General features: G+C 45.2%; 3 protein-coding genes and 2 pseudogenes across 4 annotated transcripts in view; 2 read left to right on the top strand and 3 right to left on the bottom strand.

Annotated features, from left to right (window-relative positions):
• Positions 1-23,606, top strand: part of LOC127203712 (zinc finger protein 235-like) — a 301,721-nt gene that overhangs the window by 129,618 nt on the left and 148,497 nt on the right. The gene's annotated exons all lie outside the window — the stretch shown is intronic.
• The window catches only part of LOC127203721 (zinc finger protein 235-like), a 190,191-nt pseudogene that overhangs the window by 44,681 nt on the left and 121,904 nt on the right, over positions 1-23,606 (top strand).
• Positions 1-23,606, bottom strand: part of LOC127203716 (zinc finger protein 235-like) — a 104,821-nt gene that overhangs the window by 11,052 nt on the left and 70,163 nt on the right. The gene's annotated exons all lie outside the window — the stretch shown is intronic.
• Positions 1-23,606, bottom strand: part of LOC127203715 (zinc finger protein 235-like) — a 176,407-nt gene that overhangs the window by 82,641 nt on the left and 70,160 nt on the right. The gene's annotated exons all lie outside the window — the stretch shown is intronic.
• On the bottom strand, positions 14,275-23,334 carry LOC127203738 (zinc finger protein 235-like; annotated as a pseudogene).

Genomic DNA, 23,606 nt, shown 5'->3' with positions numbered 1-23,606 from the left:
GGAAGCCAGACTCTCCCGGGGGGCTCCACAAGCAGCTGAGATGGTCCAGGAATCCCGGGCAGCGCCGCCTCAGGCAGAGCCCAGCAGAGAGGACCCGGCTGCCGCCCCCGCCGCCCCCGCTTCTCCCGGGCCGCAGACTCGGTCCCCGAGGGGAGACACCGGGAGCACCAGGGCACACCAGGACGGTGGGAAGCTCCAGGTTCTCATGGCACCGGAAGCATTGCCAGGCGTCCTCACTTCGTGGGAGCGGAAGTGACCTCGACTACCGCTGGCGAGGAACTACATTTCCCAGAATGCCTCAGCGGAATCGCCTACCTCTGGAACTCTTCCAGGGATTTCATTCCCCAGAACGCTAAAGTGGTTTATAGATTTCAAGCTGTGCTGTCAGTGGAAATATCTGTTTGAGATTTAGCTCTCCTGGGTTGCTTTGCGGTTTGTTCTTTTCTTAAATGCCATGAAAGACAAGTATGAATACGTTGTTGTTGTTGTTTTGAATTCCTACAGAATTTCTCCATGTAGCCCTGGCTGTCCTGGAACTCCTCTGCAGACCTGGCTGGCCTGGAATTCCAAGTTCCCGACCCGCTGCTTTCTTAGAGCTGGGATTAAAGGCCTGTGCCATCACCCGTGGTTTGGTAATACATTTTCAGTCTATACTTTGTGGTTTGGATTGAGTAATTTCTATCATGCTATCTGCCAGTTCAATCGTTTTCATCACCAATATATTGTTGAGCCCACTTAATTAGTTTTAATTTGGGAGGGTGGTATTGTAATTCTTAGCTCCATCAAAAGATACTGACCTCCCATCCAAAGCTTCACAGAGTAATTCCGTTCCTAAAAGTCAGACTTTGTTGACTAGTCTGGCTAGTGGCAGTAAAAATCAAGGAAGCCTCTCTCTCTCTCTGTCTCTCTCTCTCTCTGTCTCTGTCTCTCTCTCTCTCTCTCTCTCTCTCTCTCTCTCTCTCTCTCTCTCTCTCTGTCTCTGTCTCTCTCTCTCTCCCCATTTGAAAAAATTTACTTTTCATGCAGCCTTCAGAGGCCAGAAGAAGGCATAAATCCTGGAACTGGACTTACAGGCGGTTGTGATCCACTCAGTGTGGTCACTAGGAATCCAACTAGGGTCCTCTGCAAGAGCAGCAGGAGCTCTTAAACACTTCTCTCCACTCCCATGAATTTTCTTTTCAAAATATTGTTGGCATCGAAGTCAGGACCTTTTGGCAAAAGAGCCGGGGAAGAACTCTGAGAAGGAGGCTGCCGGGTGAGCTCCTGAAACTCATCTTTGCCGGACATGTGCCTAAAGCTGCTCTCAACTATTGCTTTTCAGATCACCAGTATTATTAGTAGGTCCGGCTAGCAATCAATCCAGACACAGACACTTGTTATAATATTTTAAAACAGCCTTGGTTAACCTGGTGCAGGGCAGACATTAATCCTCTAAACTACCTCCCATAGTGGGACAGGCATGAGATCTCTGTCTCAATCCTAATAACTTCTATCAAGCCACCTTCCACCCATAATCCCAAATACTTGCTAATGTTATTCATCTGCACCGGATTCTCTATCCACGCCGGCCATGTGTTTCTTCTCCGTCTAACCCATGGTGGCCTTCCTCTTCTCCTCAGGTCTCTATCCTTCCTCCTTGTGGCCAGGATTCTTCCCCTCCTCCCCCGCCCTCCCCCTCTCTCTGGAACTTTAACCACACCTCTATCTCCTTTGCCCTGCCCAGGTGAGATGGCTTTTTATTAATCAAAAGGTGAGTCACAGAGACAGCAAGTAGTAATTAGCATCAAAATATATCAGACCATCCCCAAACGCTCAACTATGAATGCAATCCAGAAAAGGCTCTAGAAAATGAATCTGTAGCTCTCCAAGTCCTTTGCCTGTGGAATCTGAGGTGGGCAGATTCCTTATGCAGCCCATGGATACAGACCTATCACTCTCCCTGTGCCCTACAGGTGGGGAGAAGGGACCTTGGTTATTCCATAAACTAGTTAATCTGTAACCATAGCCTCCTTAAGTATCTTGGAGCCAATAATGTCTCATTCTCCCTTTGTTTTCTGAGGCAATCCTTCTGCTCTGGCCTGTAATTTTTTTTTGTAAAGATTTATTTATTATTAGGTATACAATGGTCTGTGTGCATGTACACCTGCAGGCCAGAAGAGGGCACCAGATCACATTATAGATGGTTGTGAGCTACCATGTGGTTGCTGGGAATTGAACCAAAGTTGCTGCTGGAACCTGGAGCAACTGGAACCCAGAGCCTCAGCTGCAGCCCAAAGCCTTGAAGCCTTCCCTAGAGTGGTTCTCTCTAACAACATCTTGAAGTGGAGCGATGAACAGTCAAACAATACCAAGACCCAAAAAAGCCCCCCTCTCTTGTTTGGGCTCCTATATATACATATATATGTGTCCATGTGTGGGTACATATATATGTATACATACATATATATGACCATATAGTCATGTACATATGTATATGTATATATACAGAGTCTGTACTAGGATATTTTTCATCTAGCAAAACCAAGACTAAGCGCCCCATGGAGTGATTCATCTTCTAGTGGATAAACATCACCTGCTATCTCACAAGTCTGCTTCCTATGCCACACGTGAGATCAAAACAAGAACATGTTCATATCCGATACCTATCCCACATTTGGGATCAAAGCAGAACATGTTTGTCTGCACTACATTCCTGAGTTGCAATAGGGATCAAGAAACAAAGTGTAAGACCCTTGCAGTCTGCTTGTCGTGGCTTGCATGTGTACTTGTACTAATGAGTTTGACAACTTGACACAAGCGAGGGTCGTGTGGGGAAGGGGAACCTCGATAGAGAATGCTTCCATCAGGTCAGCTTGTATGTGCTGGACCCTAGAGTCCACTCGGGTAGGGGGTCGTTGCGAGAGACCACTCGAGGACCACAGTGTTGATGCAAAAGCACAAGGTTTATTGCTGACGTGCACCAGGGGACCTCAGCACTCACTCGGGAGGCGGAGGCACCCTGAGTCACTGTTACAGGCTACTTTTAAAGGCTAAAACCGCAAAGGTTAGGAGGGGCTGTGTGCCCTATGTTAGGATTGGCTCTGGTGGTCGCTAGGGGTGCTTGTCTAAATGTTATTGGCTATTGTAGGGGTCGTGGGTCTTGGGGGCTATTCTTGGCAAGGAGGGGTGTTGGGGAGTTTCCAAGGAATTTCCAGATGGTATTTTTCTGAGAATTGTTTAGCTCAGTTGAAATTGTTTATCTCAGTTGGCCACCTTGATCTCAGAAACTGAAACTGGCCTTCAGTTTTTTCTGGGTCACTTTCCCAAGCTTGTCTGGGTCATGTTCCCAGGCTTAGGCTGAGAGAGAGAGAGAGAGAGAGAGAGAGAGAGAGAGAGAGAGAGAGAGAGAGAGAGAGAGAGCGAGCGAGCCTTACATATGCAAGTCTGTGGGGGCATTTTCTTGATTTAAAATTTAATGTGGGACAACCCAGCTCACTGTGGTTAGTGCTACCTCTGGGCAGCAGTCCTAGGTCCTGTCAGAACGTAGGCTAAGCAGGTTATAGAGGATTGGCGAGTAAGAGACACCCCTATTTGGCCTTCTCTTGAACCTCTGCAACCCATTTCCTAACCCGACATCCCTCAGGCACGGATTGTGACATGGAAAAGCCAAGGTGCTGTGTGGAGGTGATGTTTGTCACAGCAAGAGGAAGCAAATTAGGTCAGCACTAAGATATATAAGGCAGTGCTCAGAGCATTGACTGCCAAAAGGTCAATAGCATTGACTGTCTCACCTGGGAGACAAGACTGTTACCATGGGGCGGGGTGGGGGGGCGCTCCTGAATTCTCCCTGAAATTTTAAGATTTCCTTTTGATTTACTTATGTTAATGAATGTTTATATGTATACGCACTGTGTGTGTGTGTGTGTGTGTGTGTGTGTGTGTGTCCCCGTCCCATTCATGGACATTCCCTGCTATGAGGTGACATAGTAAAACTCTGCTTGAACCTTAGCTTTCAGAGATCTGGAGCTCTAAGAAATAAGTCCATTTTTTAAAAGTCTGAGATACAGTGTTGGCTCTGTTTCTTAACAATTAAACTTTATTATACAACCCAACTAGCTTACACAAGAGGGGAAAACCGGTTAAAGGGAAACAAGAGTGAACCTTCCGGTATCCGTTCCACGGGATGGGTCCCTAGGTGTCTCTGGCCTGCGCGCTGGTCTGGTCTGTTCGCTGATCCTCCTTCCCAATCCAAGTGTGCTAGAGCTGGGTCTAAACCTCCTGCCTCCTCTCCTCTTCTCTGCCTGTGTCTCTCACTGCAATGACTGGTCTCCTCTCCCCCATCAGGGGTCAATTAGAAACGCAATAACCCGGGTGAAGTCCTCCGTCTGCTTCCTGAATTCCAGGCTCAGGATGGCTCCACCCAGTCTATCTCAAGGTTAACCTCGGGGAGTATGCATGGTGTGTCCAAGGGCAAAGCCTGCCAAGACTGCTTTCACCTGTGACAAAGCTTACAGTCCTTCCCACAATACAGCCTTGGATAATCTGTGGGAGCAGCACAAAGTGGTCTAAAATATAGGAAGAAGCTGAGAAAGGCTCCTGCATCAGGGATTACAATCTGACCATAGACTGGAGGGAAAGGAGGAGAGTTGGAGCATGGTGTGATATATTTTCATGCTAATTACTGCTTGCTGTCTCAGTGACCCACCTTTTCATTAATAAAATGCCATCCCACCTGGGCAGGGCAAAGGAAATAGGTGTGGCTAAGATTGGGGGGGGAGGGCGGGAGAGGGGAAATCCCTGGGAAGAAGAGGAAAGACCGCCATGAGGAGGAAAGAGAGAGGCCCGAGGGTCTCGAGAAGAGAGGAACGCCACCATGGGTTAGAAGGAAGAGAAACACGTGGCAGGTGTGGCTGGAGATTTGGCCCAGATGAAGAACATTATAGCGAGTATTTGGGATTACAGATGGGAGGTAGTTTGATAGACATTATTAGAAGCAGATGGCATGGGAAGTAGTAGTTTAGGGGATTGATATCTGCCCTGCCCCAGGTTAACTAAGGCTATTTTGAAATATACCAAGTGTTAGTGTCTTAATTGATTGCTAGCCAGGCAATACTGATAATACTGGTCATACAGGTAATTTACAAACTACTGAGGACAAGAAATCATTAACAATTCAAGTTTACTAAGAACCTTTTTATCACCTGTAAGTAATTTTTAAAAAGTTTTTTTTTTGCCATATTGGTTACAGTAAAAACCTTGTCTTCAATGAATTTGGGACCCTCAATCACATATGTTTCAGTGGACTTTATTAGGCTGATAAATACAGGTTACAAAAACAAAGCATTGATTTTATTTATTTTATTTATTTTTGTCTAATAAGTACAATTCTAAAAAGTCTCCAGAATGGAACTGGTATGCTGCACAAGGCAACGTGGCTATTTGCCCTGGCCCGCCGGAGTTCGACTAACGCTCGGGAGGAGAATTTTCCTGTATGGAGACAGAACATTAGACACGAAGAAGGGGGCAAGTCTGCATTCTGATCAAACCCCGTTTATTGAGAAATTTTACAGAGTTTATATAGGCACAGAGGCATGGGTATTTGTGTAAGCAAGGGTTGCTGTGGATTCCTAACTCTGGAATGCTCCAGCAGGTGTCTACCTTTACAGCTGCTAATTGCAGGAGAGAAATTTCAGGAAAGTCGTGAAGGATCTGTTAGTCAGGAAAAAGCTCCCGGAACTGCTGCTCGCAGGCAGCTGGCTTTTAATCTGATCTCATCAGTAGTCCCACCAGAAAAGGAGTAGCTCAGGGGTCTGGAATGACCAGCCCCCACAATAAACCACAACAGGTGTCTAACTGCTGACCTATGACAAGGTCCCCCAGTTTCTGGTGAATGGCAGACTTCTGGAGAAATCGGAACCTAGGTTCTGACAAGATGGCTAAACATTGGCCATATAGCCCGTCCCCAACAGCTATTAGGCCAGGCTGCACACTGCAGATGTGAGAGGGAAGCCCCTGGCTCCAGGATGTTGTTTGAAGGCACCTTACAATTTTACTGAGTAATATAATAAACCAGTATGAATGCAGGGCGGGGGTTGGTGTGTACTTTAAAACATGAATCTTACTTACAAGGCCTATCTCCACTTCCTTGAGGAGTGACTGGGCCCTAAGGTTTGAGCACCTCTGCACTGCAGATACAGAGGGAAGCTTCCTGTGAGGAAGTGGTGCTTCAGTCAACACAGATTCTGCCATTCACCCACTTTGGTTAAAGCCCTTTCTGTGTGCTCTCTGCATAGGCCTGGACGGATGGTGAGATTTCCCTGCCGTGTCATATCTAGAGGCTGGAAACTTTGCAGCTGTTCTAATCAGTGACTACATTTATAGAGGAAATCTCCTTTCATCTGGGATTTCTGACATTTGTGAATAGTTGATCTTCCAGCTGGGTGGTGGTGGCACAAACCTTAATCCTAGCACGTCAGGAGGCAGAGGCAGATGGATCTCTGAGTTCAAGGCTAGCCTGGCTCCCCAATGAGTGGTGTGACCCCACAACAGGGAGATCACCCCAGATGAAGACAAAATGAGAAGCCATCAGCTTTGGTAAGTCACCTGGGAAGTACTCAAGGAGAGAGTTAAGGATGGAAGTACCATAATAAGTGGGTTTATAACCTTATGTAGTGCAACTCTAAATGGCTTCGAAAAAGGTAGCAGAAAATGAAAAGCAAAATGGCTCAGATGAAATTGTACCAATACAAATTAAGAGTATTATCATTTTGATATTTTATACTTTATTCTTAATACCCATAATGGCTGTCTTGACTTGCACAAAGAAGAAGTGAATTGATAAGATCCATGCTTTAGAAGGAAACTTAGAATTATAAATGAGAATAAGAAAAATACTCAGACACAGACAGAGGAATTTAAGCAAGCTTAGGGAAAACCTATAAATGAGAAGAAGAAAGAAAAATTTTCAGACACTGGCATAGGATTTTAATAAAGATCCCACCATATCACGCATAATGAAACTGAAATGGGGCAGGCTAAGATTGTTACAAAACCAATGTAGGTTTATCTAGCTGTTATACAGCACATGCCAGGAGATGATAAGTACCCCCAAGGTTATAATAAAATTAAATGAAATTTTATAAATATATTAGATTTGAGGCAATTTAAGGAAAGCAGTTGTCTCCCGTGATATGCATTCATCCCTATGTGAAGCAGATTCTAAATTCATGGGCGACTCAGAACAGGATTAATCCCCCCAAGAGTGGAAAGATTTGGCCACAGGAATGTTGGACCCTGGTCCTCGTTTACATTGGCAGTCATGGTGGAAAGAGAAATGGAAGGCCATAGAACAATGATTATCAGGCCAGAGGTGCTGATATTTCCCAGGGTCAACTGTTAGGTAAAGGCTAATATGCTCATAAATGTAGGCAACTTGCCTTTGAAGATCCTCCATGGCAGTGTGTTGTCAAGCCACTTTAAGTGCTTGGGGGATAGGGTTGAAAAATCAAGAAAGAGTCTGTGGGACTCTGCTGGGTAAGTTTGAATTCCGGTTTTTTTCCAGTTACTCATTCCATGTTCAGTCTATGAAGAATGGACTCAGTTTCTCAGCGGGGGGGGGGGTGGGGCGGGGTCTTGAAGGATCAAGAAAGAGGTCTTAATGAGTTACTAAAATTATATAAGGCCCTAAAGAAACCTTCACTTATTTTTTTTTTCCAATGGTTGACTCAGTAGTTAGAAAAAAAATACTAATTGAATCTTTGGATTTTGAAAATGCTAATTCAGAGTGAATAGACCTTTAAAAGCAAGGCCAGCATCAATAGAGGAATGGATTAGAAATTCTGATATTGGATCTCAGTACATGATGCTCACCTGATAGCGGAAGTAATTTCTAAAAGTCTTAGGCAAGACCAAAATGGCAGAAGTTTTCATTGTGGTAAGGAAGGGCATTTGAAAAGTGGTTGTAGGCAAAATATTCCTCAAAACCGTGGTTTTTCTAGAGATGATCCAAAAAGGAGGGCTGAGCCTTCCGGAGTGTGCAGAAGGTGTGGCAAGGGCAGGCGTTGGACTAATGAATACAGATCAGCAAGGGATAGGCAAGGTAACCCTTTCCCATCAGGAAGCAACTGAGGGGGCCTCCCGCTGACCCTAATGTCAAATTTGATGGAATCTTTCCCTGTGTAGGAGAAACTCATCCACAGAGCAATTAAAAGATTTAATGGCTGTTGTGAAAAACAATACTACTCTGGATATAATCAAGGACAGAACAGCTTTAATAGATAAAACAAAACATTCAAGAAAGACCACAAAACGAATACAGTGGAAAACTGCTATAAATGGTCAGAGACCAAGGAACACTTGCTTTGCCAGCATGCGATGAAAATGGGCTTTCTTAAAGCACGTGTCTTTATTCTGTGTTAGATATTAGACTGTAAACTGTCACATGGCCCACACCATCTTGAACGTCAGTTTATGAGGTTTTTTTTCTTAAATAAAAATATTTTTGTTGTTTGGAATTAAAAACACAGAAGATTTAAAATGTTTAAGTAAATTCAAAGGATTTAAAGGGTTCAATAAAAACATTTACATAACATAACTGAGTTTACAACAGAACTAAAATTTCCATTGCAATGATGACAGTTGACAATATTAATTCCATCATTTGGGAGACATAAACCTTTAGCCTGAACACTCAAGAGATAGTAGCATGCAGATATCTGAGTTCAAGGCCAGACTGACACAGACCAAGTTTTAAGTACAGAAAAACTTGTGTCCAGATGTGGTGGTTCACACCTTTAATTCTAGCACTGGGAAGACACAAACCTTTGGTCTCAGTACTTGAGAGGTAGAGACAGGCTCATAAGAATTACAGTGATTTAAATTAAAAAGCTTAATGCAAAAAGCAGGCTGAAATTCAAAGTGAATGTACTTTCTGACTTAAAAGCAAATACACTTAAAGTTGTATTCAGATTCAATTTTTCAAAAAAGAATTTTCGTTAATTTCAATTTAAAGATAATACTTGTTTATTGTCAAAAAACATTTTGCCCTAGGAAACATATAGCCTGACCTAAAAAACAGACCCTCCCCCCCCCCAAAAAAAAGAAAGAAAAAGAAAGAACACCCCTCCCCCCCAGAGTTAGAGTTGAGTCAGGGTTTGTTTTAATCTTTCACGGAGAATGAAAATATCTATCCAAAGAATCCACAGATCACTGGATGAATGAAACATCAGAAGAAAAAGGATGGATCGTCACGAGAAAAATGTCACAAGAAAAGGAGTGAATTTGCTAAGTGGCATCACACACTTCTGTCTTTTCTGCCTTCTAACAACACAAGTAGTGAATGGTCTTAATGCAGTTCCAATTCAATTAAGAATTAAAGCTGTCCTTGGGGTTGGAGTATGGCTCTCTCTCTAAACCCATGCATGTTAAAGGAAAATCCAATATTTCCATCTCATATTGGAAGACCCACCTGGTAAGGGACAGAGGAACGCAAAAAACAAACAAAAGGATTCTTTTATTGCCACTGATCTCATAATCTTTTGGTTTTCATTTGAACCTCTAACTTTTTCAATGTATAAATATTATCTCAAAAATCTTTAAGATTATTATGTACATGTGGGAAGGATTGTAAGCCTTGTCACAGGTGAAAGCAGTCTTGGCAGGCTTTGCCCTTGGACACGCCACAGATACTCCCTGAGATTAACCTTGAGATAGACTTGGGTGGAGCCATCCTGGGCCTGGAATTCAGGAAGCAGACCTGGGGACTCCACCTGGGCTATTGTGTTTCTAATCGACCCTCAATGGGAGAGGGAGAACACCCCTTGCATGTGAGAGACTAGCAGGCAGGGAGGACAGAGAGGAGCAGCAGGTCCAGACCGGGCTTGAGCGCATGTGGATCGGGAAGAGGATCAGCGAACAGGCGGGACCAGCGCACAGGCCAGAGACACCTAGGGACCCGTCCCGTGGATATTTGTAATTGGTGACAGAACTCTTGGAAAAATTTCCCAGTATATCCGGGACCATTGTCAGTTTTTATCAATTTAGGTCCGCCCATGACTGAGAGGCAAGTTAAAAACATGAGTTATAACATTCTTCGAGGCTTCTCCAGCATGTAAGCTGCCATAAATGAATCCACTGAAAATGTCTATAGTCACATAAAGATATTTAAGATAGCCAAATTCAGGGATGTGAGTGACATCCATTTGCCAAATGTCATTTGGAACAAGGCCCCTGGGATTGATTCCTAAATGGGGAGTTGGCAATAGGGTAATACAGGCTGGGCATTGTTTAACAATTTGTTGTGCCTGTTCCCGGGTAATTTTAAAGAGCAGCTGGAGCGTCTGGACATTTAGATGATGTAAGGCATGACTCTTTTTAGATCAATTAGAGCAGGTTGTCCAAACTGTTGACAAGCAGGACACTGGGAAATAATTGACTGTCTAACTTTGTAGAGTCAAGGTAGGGCACTCCTTCAAAAATCCTGCTTCACAGATCTGTCTATCAGATATTCTGGGCCTATCAGTTGAAGATTAGATGCCCCAAGAAGACAGAAAACCTCTGGTGACTGTCCGGTTAGCCAGCATCCTCTGTCATTTCTTTAGATTTAAAAGCTGTTTGTTCTGTACTTTCAGTTTTCTCAGGTAATATTTATCCTTCCTAGGTCTCTGATGGGGTTGAAGACTAATGTTTATAGTCTTAAAGCTGCCCTTATTAACACTAAAAACAAAAGTTTAAGCTTAAATTGGCGCCTAAGAAAATGTTTTAGGACTACAAAGGTGTTTCTATGTTGAAAAATTCAAGTTAGAAGAAAATGATTTAATACAGAACTTTGGACTCACTGGGATAGGATAGAGATTGGAAACTTTTTCCAAAGTTGTCAAATGCAAATGGAGTGAACATTGTAAATGCAATTCCTACCTGATAATTCTCAACATTATTCTTATTGTATATAGTTTATTAACATTAGAGAAAAAGCCATTATTTTAGAATAAAAGCTGGTATGAAGTGGAAGTTTTGGTTTCTTTCAAAACTCAGTTATGCTATGTAAACATGTTTTTGTTTTAAACTCAGATGTTTGGGGCTGCTTTAACTTGTCCGCAGTTGTCTTGTGTTTAGCTATGATTGTCTTGTGATCTGGCAGGAGCCTGGTCAATAACAGATGTAGGTAATTTAATTCTAAAATTTCTGAGAAGGTATTATAAACATCAGAGCTGGGAGAGATCAGGGGGTGAGGGGCTCCAAAAAGGCGGAGGTTGCTCCTCTCCCATACCCAAACTGTTGATGGAGTTTGATGACAAGAATTTAGAGATGCCCTGAAGTGAAGATTAGACTTGCACAAGGAACCCATGGACCCTAACCAGTAGGAAGCATCTATGAGACCCACTAACATCCCCTACCTAATGTTTGGGTTTTGAAAGTAATAGGTTGGATAAGATTGGATAGGGGTGGGTAGAGGCGTAAGAACCCTAATAAAATAGATTTTAAAAATACACATTACAGCCAGTGTGGTGGTGCACGCCTTTAATCCCAGAACTCAGGAGGCAGAGGTGGGTTGATATGAGTTCGAGGCCAGCCTGGTCTACAAAGTGAGTCTAGGACAGCCAGGGATACACAGAGAAACTGGGTCTCGAAATACCAATGTGTATGTGTGTGTAAGTATGTATGTATGTATATTACAGCAGTGTGTAAGGATTCAAATGTTGATTTCTGTGCTCCCAATGTCTGGATTCAATTTTTGTTCTGAGATTTTTTCCTGTCTATACACTGCTTCCCCATTATTCCCTGATATATCAATAAAACAGCTTAATTGTCAATGGTTGAGCAGGGAAGAGAATAGAGCTGAACTACCTGGAAGTCTGGGGAGGAGAGAGAGGGGGGAGGGATGGGAGAGGGAGGGGCAGTAGGAAATTCAGTCACGGGCAGAAGTCCAGGAGCCGCATTGGGGGAAAAAAAGCAGCTGGAACAGATGTGTGGTAAAATGGAAGTAGTTCAGAGGTTTTGGCAAAGAGGGAGCCAGACCAGCTTAGAAAGTTTACAATAGAATAATTGTACTGGATGTAAACATGGTTTTGTTTTGATCCCAAGTGTGGGATGTGAAAGACTTGTGTGAGGGTGTGTGGTGTTTTTCCGCTGAAAACAGACTTGTGAAAGAACAGGTAGGTGATGGTTGTCCACTGAAAAAGAAGCTGCCTCTTGTTGGGGCATGGTCTTTTGACAACTGACAAAGATCCTAGTATGGACTCTGAGACGATACATATGAGCCCAAAACGAGAAGCAGGGCTTTTTGGTCTTGACCGTTCACTTCACTTCCAGACACTCCTAGAGAGAACTGCTCCAGCGAATACTTCTACGTTCTGGATTCCAGTTGCCGCTCCGGGTTCCAGCAGCTGTGGTTGCAATCACCTTTGCTGAATTGCTGGTTTGGTGTTTAACTGGTGCTGGAATCCTGCCGACTATGCCAGTGGAATTGCACCAAGGAACTGAGTCAAAAAAAAAAAAAAAAAAAAAAAAAAAAAAAAAAAAAAAAGCTACTTCTTCTGTTCTTATTAACCTCTTTCCTCTATCTAGTGTAGGAAGGTTGGAAGGGAGGTGTAAGCCTGAAAGAATCCCAAACAGAGTAGGTCTGAAAACAGCTCAAAGCCTACAAATAATACTGCATGGGATTGTGCCGTGAAGTGTGTTAAACAGATATAATAGTCCAGTCTCAATTATATGGCTGTTAACTGGGCAAGAAATTGAAACACACATGCATAAAACCACCACTGAAAGAGAACACCCTTGGAGACTCCTCTTCATGCTCAACCTCATGGAAAATTTCTTCTTCGCTTGTCTTGTGTCCTTTTTTCCCTCCTCCTCTCTTGGATTCATGGCTTGGATCTGTTGGTCATTGGCTCTTCCTCTTTTTATAAGACAATCAGAGATAGCTGGGAAGAATTCTTAACCCACATCAATAACAGGAGATTCCTCAATTTTCATGACAATGCCCCTGTCTGGACTGTAAGGAGATCTCGGGGCACAGAAATCTGTATCTGAATACACAGTGCACAGGACCATCCTCCAACATCTCACCCCTGCCCTTTGGCTTAAGAAAAAGCATTTTCTTATAACAAGAAACTACATACAATAAGAACGATTATGAAACAATTGTGAGAACTATTAGTTAAGAAATACATTCATCATGTCCAGTCCACCTTTGGTGACAGTACTATCTATCCTATCTTGGTGAGGTCAGGCCTCTGGCCCAGTAAATAACTTTTTGTGAAGCCAGAATAATAAAACAACTTGCCAACATTGTCCTAGCAAAGCTCGACAGTCGACTTCTCTACCTCCAGGTGGCCCAGTTTGGACATTTTGTCTACAGCGGAAGCATGAGCACTTTCTTGCCCGGTAGCTAACTTTGCACTTTTGAAGCAAACTCTTCAATGGAGGTTCTTCAATGTGAATCATCGTCTTTGAATTGGAATGGGTGTGCTGCCAAGAAGTGACAAATCTCTCTGCCAGAAAAGACTTTTACAGGTAAAACATCTTTCGATGCCAGTATTTTGTAGATGGCTGAGTTTTTGAAGACCAACTATCTATCTACAGTATATCTGAATAGGCAAATATTATTTGGTATTACTTATTTACTTTATGTTCAATTTTGACAACTCCTTTGTTTGTTTGTTTTTGTTTTTCGAGACAGGGTTTCTCTGTGTAGCCTTGGCCATCCTGGACTCACTTTGTAGACCAGGCTGGCCTCGAACTCACAGTGATCCGCCTGCCTCTGCCTCCTGAGTGCTGGGATTAAAGGCGTGCGCCACCATGCCCGGCAACAACTCCTTTCTGTAATTAACTAGACTACTAACATGATCAAGAATTTGATTAATTTGCATTTCTTAATTATCAAAAGTAGCTTGTAATAGCAGCAATCAAGGACAAATTCAATTTTTATAGATTTGGATGCATTTTGTTGTTTATTTTATCCTGTTGAAATAAATACAAAACATCTCTGCCGGTGTAACACATTTCTTGTCTTCTGTTGTGAAAATATCCTCTTTTAGGCTATTTGCTGTTAATTTCCCCCAAATAGCTACTACAAACTCTTTGCAAATCATCATTGATCACCCATAATAAAATACCTAGGATTCCTGTTGGATATTTTCCCTTAAAATGGAAAATTATTCCTCTTATAATAAAGTCAGAAACCTTTTATATATGTCTTTATTTTTTTTTAAATTGTTGCTAAGAATCCTTTCTAAAATACTATCCTCCCTTTGCATAATGAGCCCAGTAGAAGAAAGAGTTGAGGGCAATATACCTCAAATACAGTCCTCGGCAATGTCTCCCAAACTTCAGGGTTGGGGTAGCATTTAAAATTAAGCAGCATGGAGACCACCCGACACCAAAACAAACAGATTCCCTGCAGTATAGACTCTTTGGTGGTTGACAAGATGTGATCTCTGACTGAAGCCCTTACAGCACATGCCTCTACCCAGTGTGGACCACCTGGTGCCTGACCAAGTATGAGGCCTGACTGAAGCCTTTCCCACATTGCTGACACGTGTATGGTTCCTGTCTAGTGTGAACCTTCCTGTGAGCGCTAAGTGCTGTGCTCCAGCTGAATTCTTCCCCATACTTCTCATTTGAATGGTTTCTACCTGGTGTGACTTTTCTGATGGACTTGGACATAGGATCTACGGGTGAAGGCTTTCCCACACGTGTCACATTTGTAGGGCTTCTCCCCCGTGTGCACCCTCAGGTGGGAATGGAGAGTTGAAGCCAGTCTGAATCGCTTCTCGCACACATTGCATTTGAATGGCCTCTCACCAGTGTGGATGTTCTGATGAAACTGCAGACCTAAGGCACTGCTGAACCCTTTCCCACACTCCTCACATTTATAGGGTTTCTCTCCTGTGTGGACACATTGGTGGCTGTGACGGCTGACTCTCCAGGTGAAACGCTTCCCACACACGTCACATCTGTATGGTTTTTCCCTGGTGTGAACTCTTTGATGATCTTGAAAAGTCGACCTCTGACTGAAGCCCTTCCCACACACACTGCAGCGAAATGGCTTCTCTCCTGTGTGGACCCGCTGGTGCCTATGGAAGATTGAGCCTGAACTGAACCCCTTCCCGCACTCCTCACATTTATATGGCTTCTCTCCTGTGTGGACCCACTGATGGCTGTGGAAGTTGTAATTGGAGGTAAAGCACTTTCCACACTCTTTGCACTCGTATGGCTTCTCCTTAGTGTGGACTCGCTGGTGGGTGCGAAGGCTCCAGCCACACCTGAAACTTTTGCCACAGTCTCCACATGTATACGGCTTCTCTCCTGTGTGAGTTCTCTCATGAATCGTGAGGTGTCCGCTCCGTGTGAAGCCCTTCCCACACACCTCACACTTGTAAGGCTTCTCTCCAGTGTGCACTCGGCAGTGGATGTTGAGATCTGACCTGCGTCTGTAGCCTTTCCCACAGGTGTCACACTTATAGGGCTTTTCACCTGTATGGGTGGGCAGGTGAGCATTCAGTTGTGAGCTCTGGTTAAAGCTCTTCCCACACACAGGGGACCGGTATTGCTTTTTTCCTGGATGAGCACTTTGTTGATTTGGGACACTGGAGCTATGTCCGGTGTCCTCATGTGTACTAGGCACAGGGGACTCCTTTCCTAAGCGGACCTGCTGATGGAGTTCCAGACTGGGGCTGTCAATGAAGGTGTCTTGGCCCTGGATGCACTGGGAGGCCTTCTGTTCTGTGTAAACATGATGCTGGGTGAGGGGTGACTCAGGATAGATGACTTTACCACAGTCGCTGCTGCTGTGGGCTTTGTCTCTTTTATGCAGCTTACTGTTGTCATGGTGGGAAATGCAACCGAGAATGTCAACTCCTGGAGCCAACAGTTGTGGCTTGTCGTTCACCAGAGTCTGTGCACAGTGTTGCAGAAGGTTCCATCTATCAGTAAGATGTGTTTTACTCCATGAACTCTGAGCTCTTCCAGACAGAAACTCCTGATCTTCAGTAATGCTGGAATGGTGGCCTTTGAGAATCTCAAAAGAGTTGTCATCCACGAAGGCCCAGTGACGCTCCTCTCCAGCCCCGTGGCAGGAATAGTGGCTTTGCTCCAGGAACTGAGAACCCTTTCCTTGAGTGTTTATTACAGCATCTGGAGTTCTGGCCAGTTTGATGACATCATGGCTTCTCACTGGCCAGGATGAAAGCGATCCCAGTGAAAGACACCTTAATACTGCTGCATGGACAGTCTCCATCTTGTCTGGACTCAGGCCTCCTGAAGAAATAGAGAACAGAAGGTGATATGAGAAAGGATGGGGAAATTGAAGATGTGAGTCCTCAGTTCTCTCAGCGACATGAACTGGAGAACAGCATCAAACAGAATGTCCCAGAACTTTGAGGAACAAAGAACTACAAGAAAGAGAGTAAATACTCAAAAGCAAGCCACATTTGAGCCTGGCAGAAAGTCTGTTTTCAGCCCAGGAGTGAAGCCTTGAGGTTGGACTCAGCCTTTGCTGAGTATCTGCCTTGTGGCTCCCTGCGTAGCTGAGCAGACTGAGAAGGAGAAGGAAGCACTTCTCAGTATCTGGGCATTTTTACTTGAGGGATGGTGTGGCCTGAAGTATACATGGGTGTGGCTCCTCCCCTGGGACTGGAGGGAAAAGAGCAAACAGGGTCTGCCTGATCCTAATCTGTTTGCTGGGCACAGTCAACCAAATCCGTTACTCTAGTGCTTGGGGAGCTGAGGGAGGAGGGTCAAAAATTTCAGGGTAAGCCTGGACTACACAGCAAGACCTTGACACAAAACAAAAAACTGAAAACAATTTGATTTTCCTGGGTATAGCATCAGTCTAAGATGGGGAGCAGCACAATGCGACTCTGGTGATAGGGGAAGGATGACCCCCCACCCAAGAGCACAAGCAGCGTTGGGCTTCCTGTGGATGCGCTTAACTTTCTGGGGTCAAGGACTTAAGAAAGAGATTGTAGAAACTCCCTGCAGCTAAGAAAGCCAAGGGGGACAGACATGAGGCAGAGGTGTCCTTGCATGGAGGCCCAAAGTACCCGTTTTGTGAAGCTTGATTGTTTTGGAGAGACCACAGAGGCTACAGATGTCAGGGCTGTGGGATACTTGCCAAGCAAATCTGCAAACAGGGGTTGAACCAGCCCCGGAGAAAGAAGTACGTTGTGGTCAACGAAGCTGAAAGGAGTACTTTGACATCAGACAAGGAGACGTAGACTTTGGAGTTTGTTCTTTTGCTTTTTGTTCAGTAGTTACTCACTGTGCTCCCCTTCCTCCCTTTTTAAATTGTATATTCTGTGCTGTTGTATGTGATCTGATTTTGATTTTGATTTTGCAGGGGTTAGAGTTGAGAGATAGCGTGAGTCTCAAAAGAGACTTTGAACTTTGGACTTTTGAACGGAGTGAGACTGTGACAGACAATGGGGACTTCCGTGGATGGACTGCACGTGTTTTGCATTCTGACATGGCTACAAGCTATGGGGGCCTGGGTGTGGTGTGCTGGATGGGAAGAGGCCCCAACAGGCTCATGTGTCTGAATGTTTGGTCCATAGGCAGTGGCAAGGCTTGACAGGGATCAGGAGGTGTGGCTTGTTGAAGGAAGTGTGTCACTGGGCTTGGTCTTTGGAGTTTCAAATACTCAAGCCAGGCCCAGTGTCTCTCTCTCTCTCTTCCTGCTGCCTGCAGATCTGGATTAGAATTGTCTGCTGAATGCTGCCATGTTCCCACCCTGATGATAATGGACTACACCTCAGACACAGTGAACAAGTCCCAGTTAAATGCTTTCCTTTATAAGAGCTGCCATGGTCATGGAATTGGCTAAGAATGCCCCCTCCCCCTGCCACGGGCTCCCACACACACACACATTCTCACACTCACAAAGAAATGTCCTTAAGTTTTTATTTAAAGCACAGCATGGGGCTGGAGATATGGCTCAAAGGTTAAGAGCACTGCCTGCTCTTCCAAAGTCCTGAGTTCAATTCCCAGCAACCACATGGTGGCTCATAACCATCTATAATGAGATCTGGTGCCCTCTTCCGGTGTGTAGACATACATGCAAACAAAACACTGTATACATAAATAAATAAATCTATCTTTAAAGCACAGCATGGATGTGTAAAATGAAATCTTAAAAAAAAAAAGTAAAGTGGAGGCTGTAGAGCTGAATCAGTGATTCAGAGCACTGGATGCTCCTCCATAGGACCCAGGTCTGGTTTGCAGCACCCACATGCTGGCTCACAACCATCTGTTACTCCAGTTCCAGGGGATCTGATGCCCTCTTCTCCCCTCTGTGGACACCAAGAATGAATGTGGTGCACAGACATACACGCACACAAAACATATACATAAAATACAAAATAGATAAACCTAAAAGGAAAGCAGTGGAGTGTAACCAAGACACTGCATGTAAACTTCTGACATTGCCAATGGACACAAGGTACCGTCCTCACCCACTGACAGAAGGTTCCTGAAGTTCTCCAGCATCACGTCATGGTACAGCTTCCTCTGGTCAGCATTCAGCAGCCCCAGCTCCTCCTCACTGAAGACCACGGCCACGTCCATGAACGTCACTGCCTCCTGTGACAGCAAGCACAGGCTAACTCAGTTTCATACCCAATGTCAACTAGGACCTGAACAACTGTTTACACAGCGCCTACTGTGTTAGTTAGGGTTTCTATTACTGCAACAAAACACCATGACCAAAGTGCAAGGTGGGGAGGAAAGGTTTTCTTTGGCTTTCACTTCCATATTCCTGTTCATTATGAAGAAAGTCAGGACAGGAACTGAAACATGGCTTGAACATAGAGGCAGGAGCTGATGTAGAGGCCACTGTCTTGCTCTTCATGGCTTGCTCATCTCGTTTTCTTATAAAACCCAGGACCATCAGCCCAAGGATGACACCACCCACAGTGGGCTGGGTCCTCCCACACTGATCAGTAATTAAGAAAATGCCTTATAGCTAGACTTTATGGAGACACTGTCTCAACCGAGGGTCCTTATTCTCTGATGACTCCAGCTTGGGTCAAGTTGACACACACACCACCCAGTACACACATTTACTCATTTCCATGGATACAGAGTGGGTAAGGGACAAAAACAGAAAACACTGTTGCAAGGAATTTGTTGTCTTTTCTATAACCGGGTCACTAGATCCATAGCTGTTTACTGGGAAGTCACAGGGGTCAAAGTTACAGAGCAACAAGTGAGGAGTAACATGCTGACCTTGTACCGGAGACAGGTGACAATGCCCAACTCCTCCGGGCAGTACAGTTCAGTATTGTTTTTAAATTATCTGTGTTATCTGTAGGCCTGGCTAGCGATCAATTAAGACACAGACACTTGTATTTTAAAATAGCCTTCGTTAACCTAGGGCAAGGTAGATATCAATCCTCTAAACTACCTCTCACAGTGGGACAGGCATGGGATCCCTGCCTCAATCCCATGCCATCTGCTTCCAATAACTTCTATCAAGCTACCTCTCATCCATAATCCCAAATACTTGCTAATGTTCTTCATCTGAGCCGGGTTCTCCATCCACGCCACCGGCCATGCGTTTCTCCTCTGGCTAACCCATGGCGGCCTTCCTCTCTTCACTTCAGGTCTCTCTCCTTTCTTCTCATGGGGGTCTTTCTTCTTCCCAGAATTCCTCTCTCTCTAAGCCCCACCTATCTCCTTTGCCCTGCCCAGGTGAGATGACTTTTTATTAAACAAAAGGTGGGTCACACAGACAACAAACAGTAATTAACATCAAAATACATCAAACCATTCCTCAACAGTTCGGGTACGCCTTCATCCCCAAAGCAAAAACGCCCAAAAACCCATTTTATGAGTGATGACATCATTGAAAATGTTTTGCCATGTGGATCATTATGGACCTCAGATTCGGAATATTTTATTACTAATGTCTATGCAAATGTACCCAAATTCAAGAGTCCCTCAGTTTGTGAAAAGCTTGTGTGTCCAAAAGTATCAGGTAAATGGGTCAGGGCACGGCCACTGTAGGTTTACACATCCCTGACCTAGTGGTCCTGGATTCCGTAACAAAGCAAATGGGCAAGACGTGGCCAGCAAGCCAGTAAGCAGCACCCGCCCATTCACGTTGCATCAGTTCCTGCCTCCAGGTTCCTGTCTGTCTGTGTTCCTGTCCTGACTTCCTTCAGTGATGCACAGCAATAAGGAAGTGTGCGCCAAGTAAACTCTTTCCTCCCCAGCTTGTGTTTTGGTCACGGTGTTTCGTTGCATCAATAGAAACCCTAACTAGGGAGGCCATGGTGGTGCAAGGCTTTAATGCCAGCCCTCAGCAGGCAGAGGAGGGAGACCTCTGAGTCCAGGCAAGACAGGACTACAGCATGAGTTCCAGGACCAGCAGGGACACATAGAGAAACTGTTTGGTGGTGGGGAGGAGAGAGAAAAAAGAAAAATGAAGCCCTAACTAAGACACAGGCCTTCAGGAACCTTCTGGAACAGAGATGCAGCTCATTGTTCTCAGGAACACACCTCAGCCAATAGCATGGGGTTCAGGGTTACGGGTCGAAGAACAGGCTCTGCAAAGTGTAAGAACCTTGTTACACACTTCAAGGTTCTGGACTGATGAGCTTGGGCAATTTCTCAGTGCCTCAGTTTCCCCATCCGTATGACATTACCTACATCACAACGTCCTTGAGTGGGTTTAAATGAGAAAGGACCTAGGACGCTGTATGGTATGCACTAAACAGCCAATATATGTCCAACAACACCGTCACCACTATTGGTGGCCACGCAGTGTTCCATAAAGGATGCCTTACATTCATATACTTTAGAATGCACTGTCCACATACACAGCATGAGTGTAGAACATGAATTAAGTGAAAAGCTTCAGGAAAACTGCTATTTTTAATCACTTACCAAAGTACCCAAGATTTTTAAAAAGTGTCCAGTTTAGGCCAGAGTTCAGAGCCTCAGGGATACTCACTGCCTACACATTAACTGGGGAAACCAGCATTTACTCCCTGGAACTGACCGTACTGGGTAGCTAGAGAGCTTGGCTGACCACTATGTCAAATGTGCCCTTTGCATCAGTATTCATGTTAAATATACTGACTCATGCCTCCTGGGTGCTCAGTGCGCAGAGTTTCCAGGCTCCTGGTATTTCAATGTCAGACCACAAAGCTCATTTGATCCCAGATTGTGTGTACATGTATCTGCGTGCCTGTCCTTTCTTTATTCTCCATCACTCACGTTGAGTCAATCTCAGAAGCCGTGCAGATGGCAGCAGCCAGACCCTCCCTGGTTGCTCAGGAAAAGAATGCTCAGGACGCCAAATGCAGGAAGTGAGGGTGAAGCAGTCTTCTCTGCATGTGTGTTCATTCCTATGTAGGTGAGCGTGCGCATGCATGCAGAAGCTAGAGGGTAGCTTCTGATGCACTTCCTCAAGTGCTGGTCACCAGTTCGTGTTTGTTATTTTTTGAGTCAGGGTCTCTCAGTGGCCTGCAACTTGCCCAGTAGTCTAGGATGGCTGCCAGCGAGCACAAGGGATCTGTCTGTCTCCACAGAGTCCTAGAAAAAGGAGACCCTGCTTCGGCAAGGTTTAAGAGAAAACCTGACTTCCAAATAGCTGTCCTCTGACACCTACATGCATGCCTTGGCACGCTCATAACCAGTCCCCTCACACTATAATAATAATTTACAATTTTAAAATTAAAAGAAAACCATAAACCATTTCTGAATAAAGAACTCAGAATTAATTGTAAAATATAAGGCCAATTATGAAAAATGATGTCACTTTTCAGATGTAAGTTAAACTTAAAAGTTTTTAAATGTTTCTGTATGCACTGTGTCTGTCTGTACATGTGTGTATAGGTGCTGTGGGAGGCCTCAAAAGGGTGCTGGATCCCCCAGAGTTACAGACAATTGTAAGCTATCAGGAGTGGGTGACGGGAACCAAACTGAGTCAGTGCTTCTAACTACTGAGCCCTCTCTGCAGCTCTATCTCAAAATTCATTGACCCTTTTTCATTTTCATGTCTGCAATATACTTTGAGCACATGTCCCCCCACTAACCTCTCTCATCCCTCCTCCCACCAAACCTGTCTTCTCAACAACACCCCCTCACACTGTCACGCAGTCCAGTGTGGCTCAGCTGCACAGTGCTTGCCCAGCATGCAGGGTCCTGTTTTCAGTCCCTAGCACTGGGGGGAATGGGGGAAGCCACCGACTTACCTGTGACTTGGTCATTGCTCTCTTCTTTTCTTTGACACAAGGCAGGGCTCTGGGAAGCAAGCTAGGGGAGGAAGGGCGTCATGAGAGCATGGCTAGGACAGTCAGTCCACATGGCTGCCTCAGCCTTCCCATCAGCCCCAAGCGCTGGCATTCCAAGTCTGTGCGCACAGACCTGGCTTTTCTACCCACTTCCTGTTAACCGGGAGTGTCAGCCTGCAGATTACCAAGCTGTCCTTGCCTCAGCTCACTCACAGCAGAGGGTTAGGAAAGCCCACGTTCTGTATTTCTACAAGCTTTCAGGAGTGCGGGGCGCCCTCACCTTCACAAAGCTGACTGTGGTGATGGGTTTCACAAAAAAACGCAAAGCTTTAAGAAGCTCTGAACTCAGCATGGAGTGGTGGTACACGCCTTTAATCCCAGCACTCGGGAGGCAAAGACAGAGGCAGGCGTATTGATTTGAGTTCGAGGCCAGCCTGGTCTACAAAGCGAGTCCAGGACAGCCAGGACTACACAGAGAAGCCCTGTCTCGAAAACAAACCAAAAAAAAAGAAGCTCTGAACTCTCCGGTGAACGCTGCGCCATAACTGACTACCACCCTCAGATGGGCTTGTTAATTGTTAAAGCTGTCTTACACATGATTGCTTCTGTACACATTAGTAAAATTCACAACCCCTCCCTTTCACCCAACCACCCCCGCCCCGCTCCTAAAGGTTTAAATACAAGAGCCTCCTCCATAAAGTCTCTTTTCCCACCAATAATGACTAATAAAAACCTAAACCCGCTCTAAAGAAAAGGGAGTTTGTCCTGTGAGAAGTTTCCGCGGGTAAAAGTGACTGTTGCCAAGCCTGAAGGCCTGAGTTCGAATCTCTGGACACCACGCCGAGGAAGGAGAGATCCACTTCCCACAAGTCGTCTTCTCACCTCCTCCTTACATAAGCTGTGGTAACCCTCCTCTATAAGTAAATAATAAAAGCCCCCAAAAATGTATCACATTTAAACGTCAGAGTTGCACACCACTTAAGCCTTCAGGGCACCGGCCTCCGTCCCCACAGCTCCTCTCCAGGCTCCGTGGGAAGCCAGACTCTCCCGGGGGCTCCACAATCAGCTGAGATGGTCCAGGAATCCCCGGCAGCGCCGCCTCAGGCAGAGCCCAGCAGAGAGGACCCGGCCGCCGCCCCCGCCGCCCCCGCTTCTCCCCGGGCCGCAGACTCGGTCCCCGAGGGGAGACACCGGGAGCACGAGCCCGCACGAAGGCCTGTGGGACGATCCAACTTCTCACTTTGCCAGAACCACTTCCACCCAGCGGCCCTTCCGGGAACCGGAATTGACTTAGGCCATCACTCGTTCGAGAACTACAATTCCCAGAATGCCTCAGCGGAAGAGGCTCCTCTGGTACTCTTCCGGGACTACAATCCCCAGAAAGTAATGCTG

Source organism: Acomys russatus, chromosome 19 (genome assembly GCF_903995435.1).
Source record: "Acomys russatus chromosome 19, mAcoRus1.1, whole genome shotgun sequence".
In the NCBI taxonomy this organism is placed as follows: domain Eukaryota; kingdom Metazoa; phylum Chordata; class Mammalia; order Rodentia; family Muridae; genus Acomys; species Acomys russatus.
The sequence above is the reverse complement of the archived record's forward strand: the minus strand, read 5'-3'. Positions and strand labels throughout refer to the sequence as shown.